The sequence below is a fragment of the Schistocerca gregaria genome, chromosome 8 (assembly GCF_023897955.1).
Source record: "Schistocerca gregaria isolate iqSchGreg1 chromosome 8, iqSchGreg1.2, whole genome shotgun sequence".
Classification (NCBI taxonomy): Eukaryota; Metazoa; Arthropoda; class Insecta; order Orthoptera; family Acrididae; genus Schistocerca; species Schistocerca gregaria.
This window is the reverse complement of record NC_064927.1, coordinates 76,317,078-76,322,737: the sequence shown is the minus strand read 5'-3', so window position 1 is coordinate 76,322,737 and position 5,660 is coordinate 76,317,078. Positions and strand designations below refer to the sequence as shown.

The 5,660-nt window shown below is 40.6% G+C and overlaps 1 non-coding gene across 1 annotated transcript; it reads left to right on the top strand.

Annotated features, from left to right (window-relative positions):
• Positions 1-4,186: 4,186 nt before the first annotated feature.
• Positions 4,187-4,258, top strand: Trnaa-cgc (transfer RNA alanine (anticodon CGC)). Its single transcript has one exon. It is a non-coding gene; the product is annotated as a tRNA-Ala (tRNA).
• Positions 4,259-5,660: the final 1,402 nt, after the last annotated feature.

Sequence of the window (5,660 nt, the reverse complement as noted above, 5' to 3'; positions counted from 1 at the left end):
GCCTCCATTATTCCCTTCGGTTCGATATCCACGTTTTCCGGGATTCCTCCTGTTGCAGCATACTCGATCCGATATACAAATTGCTCGGTGTGAACCAGAAGATAGCAAAGTACTTCCTCAGTTTCACCGCATTACGCTCTATATTCGGTCAATATATACCTATTCCATCGTCTCTTTTCGCAATTCTATCGATTTTGAGGTCAGATCTATATATGCGATCATGATATAACATCTCGTTCTGTGTTCTAAAATTGATTGTAAATGTATCACGAGGCGTGCATGTGCACAGCCATTCAGAAAGCAAAGTAAACGCTCTCCGAATGTGGAGGCGACTGGATACAGTCGAGGGCAGTGCTGTATTACACGTTCTGATCAATGCATTTGGGCTAGGCGATGGCAGCTGTGCTATCCTTAAGTGTTGAATTTCCAAAAACACCGAAACACATGTTTTATTTTTGTAACCGAGAAGTTAAATACCAATTTTCATAGACGTAGCTTTGAAAATAATTTAGTTCCTTAATATTTATTTCCAAAAGAGTTTCACCCAATATTTCACGCCCATAGGGGTTTAATTTTCAAAAATGCTGAAACACATTTCTTTAATTCTGACTGAGAAACTAAATATGAATGTTCATAGGTCTAGCTTCCAAATTACCTGCATAGTGACACGTTTTCAAAAAACCTGTAATGCACTATTTTACCTCCTTTGGGGCGGAATTTTGAAATGTCCGTTCTTAAACGACGCCAACAGTATTTAAAGTTCCCACACTTAGCGGTTTGGGCTGGGCGATGATGGGTGAGACACTTAGAACATTGCCTTTTATCAATCTGTACAGATAGATAACTATTTCTTTCCTTAGATAACACCAGTATCGTCGATTCTTTAAAAGCATCGGAGTCCTATATGCAAAACAGCTTCAAACCTATGATTACGAATGAGTTAATGTGTTAAATATTTGACGGGAAGGATGTAAAACCTTTATGGCTGAGGCCGAAAAACGCTGTTTTTGTTGTTTTTATTTCTGATTGTCCACTGGATGCGTATAGTCTGGGTAATTTGTGCGTCGTTTGCAGAAAAGCTAGTTTCTCACGCTTATCAATGTGTAACTCCTGAACTGTGTGCCGTGCAGTGATATAGTTTTGCATGTACTTTCGGTGGTGCATGTCAATACTGTCTGCATAATGTGTTGCCAGTAGTAAATAAATAAATTAAAACGTCATACCTGATGTTGAAGTTTAACTAAATTAACATCTAAAATGTAGTTGCAGCCTTCATTATTTTGTGGGGGTGAAAGTGAGAAAACGTTTTGAAGTTATTTTAAATTACGTGTGAAGTTTTATAATTGTCAAGTACTGGTCTGGGTAGCTTGCGCGCGGTGAGTTTCTCTACCTCGAGACATCACTGTTTCTGGGTTTAATACTTGGCTTATTGTGTTAAACCTGTAACGTAATATTGTACCACTCAATCAGTATACTATGATAGCATTTTAAAATTTTAAATTTGATCAATAATATAAATATGAAATACTGATTGTCACTTTTGTGGTTACTGGCAGCTGTTAAAAGGGCAACCTGCAAAACAGATTCGGTGATCGTTCTAGCTGATAAATAATATAGGTAAGTGACGTGTAGTAACCAGACCACAAGACTTAAGACCGTAATCTATCACTTATCTGTCATCTTGTTTCAATGTCTCGATCCGCTTTCTGTTTCCGTAACATTGATCCAGTGATCTCTGAGGAGTAAAATCAAAACGGATTCCATTATGTCTTCGTCACTACTCTAAAATACATGCTTTCAAAAAAATCCTGGAAGTAGCATGAACAAAAAAAGTGTGTTTAAATTCACAAGAAAGAGCCTGAGACATTCTACGTAAGAGCATCCAAATTCTGGAAAGCCCTAACCATGCACTTATTTTAAGAAAACTACGAGATAATCAGTAAAAATAAAAGAAATTATGCATTCAGCACATTCCGGCACCGATGAACATGAAAACATCAGATCTGTCGACGGAACAAAAGATACTCACGAAAATGCAGTATTAGGCCGATTATTTCAGTGATTCAAAATAACAAGGCTGCACACAGTCACAGTTAAAGAACTATACCACACTGAAAATCGTATCAATAGCGCAATATGTTAATCTCCATTCTCTGGAAAAGCGCAAAACATCCCCAGCAACGTTCGAGGTTTCTTCCACTTGCTACCACACCATAGTCAGCGCCTGCACGGAGATCTGTCTCTGCACTAATAGAGCGCTCCGTTGATTAGGGCTGGGACGTGCCTCTTTGCTCTAGGACAGGTGCAGGCGATGAGTCGTACGAAGGTGAGACGTTTTACCAAACAGGCGCGCCTCCACTGTTCAAACTATTTGGACGAGATTGTAGCGTCAGGTCGTACACCTGAAACATGTTGCAAATTGATGTGCTTTGTTTCTAGACAGTTGGTGAAGTTAGTTCAACGTACGTGTGCAAATGGTTTTTATTCTGTTATGAAACTGAGACAGTCCCCACAACGTTCGGTTTCAACAGGCTTTAGTCGGCGTAACACCATGTATTCGTTTCACGGGCCATAGCTCCAGACACTATACTATCACTTACTAGCTTAGTGCCCGCTGCTTCGGTAGCGCAGTCGCTATGGTCCGCATGAATTTATTTTGTGTTTTATCAAATTATTACGCTGTTCACAAACTGTAACATCTTTTAAACTTTTCGCGCTAATTAAGGGCGTAAAAGCATGGTCTTTTCCGAATTTATTTTGCGTTATTGTGGTGATATTTCCATAGAATGTCTTTATATCGAACCGAGAAGGAAAATGCCAATTTTCAAAGATTAGGTTTTTAACATTTTTTAATATAACGCAAATTTTCAACCTCTATTTCACCCGTTAAGTGGTTGGATTTCCAGAAACAGTGACGTGTATTTTAATCATCTAACAGATATGCAAAAACACCAATTTTCGTTAATTTAGCAGTAATAAATGTATCTTTAAAAAAGCTTTAGTAAAACTTTAATAATGAATTATTGCCAAAAAATTTCATTCGATATTTCACCCCCTCAGTGGTTGAATTTCTAAAAATGCTGAAACACACATTTTATTTTATTTCTGACTGAGAAACCAAATAACAATTTTCGTAGTTATATCTTCAAAATTGCCTTAATAGCGACATATTTTCAAGCAACCCATCGTCCCCTATTTCACCCTCTTTAGGAGCGGAATTTCGAACAGTCTCTTCTTAAACGATACATCCAGTACAAGATTCACATCATCTCCCAATTTCAAGGTTCTGTCCTTAGTGGTTTGGGCTCTGCACTGGCGAGTCGGTGAATCAGGCCTGTGTCACCACTTTTGGAGGTGAATTTGCAGAAAGAGTGAAACGCATATTTTTTTTAAATTCTAACAGAGAAGCCAAATACCAGTTTTCATAGAACTATCTTAAAAAATTCTTTAACAATGAAATATTCTCATAAACCATTTCAACCCCTATTTCACACCATTAGGGGTTAAATTTCTGAACACGGAGCCACGTTTACTTTTTAATTTCTCACAAAGAAACCAAATAAGTTTCATAGACGTAGCTTCAAAAATACTTGAATATTGAAGTATTCCACAAAGAATTTCATCCCCCATTTCACCCCCATACGGGCTGAATTTCCAACAGCAGCGACACACACAAATTTCAATTTTTCTGTGGTTTAGCTCTGAAAATGCTTTCATAATCGAATATTTGTTAAAATATATCATCTCCTATTTCATTCCCTTAAAGGTTGAATTTCCAAACTTTTTCTTTTTTTATTTTTTCTTTTTTTTGCAGCCTAGTGGTCAAATGCTAATTTCCACAGATGTAGCCGTAGAGATACTTCAGTATTTCTTTAGTAATGGTTCATATAAAAAAACTTTCACCCATTAATTCATCCCCACAGGTGTTAAATTTCCAAACAAGCTCAAGCACGTAAATCTTTTTTTTTTCTCACAGAGAAACCAAATAACAATTTGTGGGTCTGACTTCAAAATTGCCCTAATAGCGATCCTATAAGGGATTCCGTTATTACAGATTGAGGTGCGAAATTCGAAAAAAAATGTTCCATTCTCTATTTCACACTCTTGGGAGTCTTTTTTGCACTTCCTAAAGTAGACTACCGTATGTTCTTCCTCAGGATTCAAGGCATCTCCATACTCAATACCGAGCGAGGTGGCGCAGTGGTAGCACACTGGACTCGCATTCGGGAGGACGACGGTTCAATCCCGTCTCCTGCCATCCTGATTTAGGTTTTCCGTGATTTCCCTAAATCGTTTCAGGCAAATGCCGGGATGGTTCATTTGAAAGGGCACGGCCGATTTCCTTCCCCATCATTCCTTAACCCGAGGTTGCGCTCCGTCTCTAATGATCTCGTTGTCGACGGGACGTTACACTAACCTAACCATACTCAATACCATCAGAATCTGTTCAGCGATTTAGTCGTGAAAATGTAACAGTTACTTTCACATTTATAATATTAATATGAAGGTGCTCCCTATCCGTAAGTTATTGTTAGTGTTTAACAGCGTGTCTTCATGTAATCAGTTTGACACTTGGCGTTTGCCACGGTTTACGTACACTGAAGCGCTAAAGACACTGATTTAGGCATGCGTATTCAATTACAGAGATATGTGAACAGGCAGAATACGGCGCTGCGGTCGGCGACGCTTATATAAGACAAATTTCTCGCGCAGTTGTTAGATTGGTTAGTGTAATGCCAGGTTATCAAGATTTCAATGAGTCAGAACGTGGTGTTAGTCGGCGCACGAGCTATGGGACACAGTATCCCCCGAGGTAGCGATGCAGTGGAGATTTTCCTGTATGACCATTTCACGAGTGTACCGCGAATATCACGAATCCGGTAAAACATCAAATCTCCGACATCGCTGTGACCGATAGATCCTGCAAGAACGGGACCAACGACGACTGAAGAGAATCGTTCAAAGTGACAGAAGCGCAGCCCTTCCGTAAATTCCTGCAGATTTCAGTGCTGGGCCATGAACTAGTGTCAGCTGCGAACCATTCAACGAGACATCAGCGATGTGGGCTTTCAGAGCCGAAGGCCCACTCGTCTACACCTGATGACTGCACGCCACAAAGCTTTACGTCTCGCCTGGGTCCGTCAACACCGACACTGGACTGTCGATGACTGGAAACATGTTGCTTGGTCGGACGAGTCTCGTTTCAAATTATGTCGAGTGGATGGACGTGTACGGGTATGGAGACAATGTTCTGAATCCACTGTTCAAGCGCCGGCCGGAGTGGACGAGCGGTTCTAGGCACTACAGTCTGGAATCGCGCGACCGCTACGGTCGCAGGTTAGAATCCTGCATCGGGCATGGATGTATGTGATGTCCTTAGGTTAGTGGGGCTTAAGTAGTTCTAAGTTCTAGGCGACTGATGACCTCAGATGTTAAGTCCCATAGTGCGCAGAGCCATCTTTAGCCCCTGTTCAAGCTGGTGGAGGCCCAGTAATGGTGTGGGGCGTGTGCAGTTGGAGTGATACGTCCAGATACATCTCTGACACGTGACACGTACGTAACCATCCTGTCTGATCACCATGCAGGTCCCTTCATGTCCATTATGGATTCCGAGGGACTTGGGCAATTCCAGCAGGACAATGCGACACCCCACACGTCCA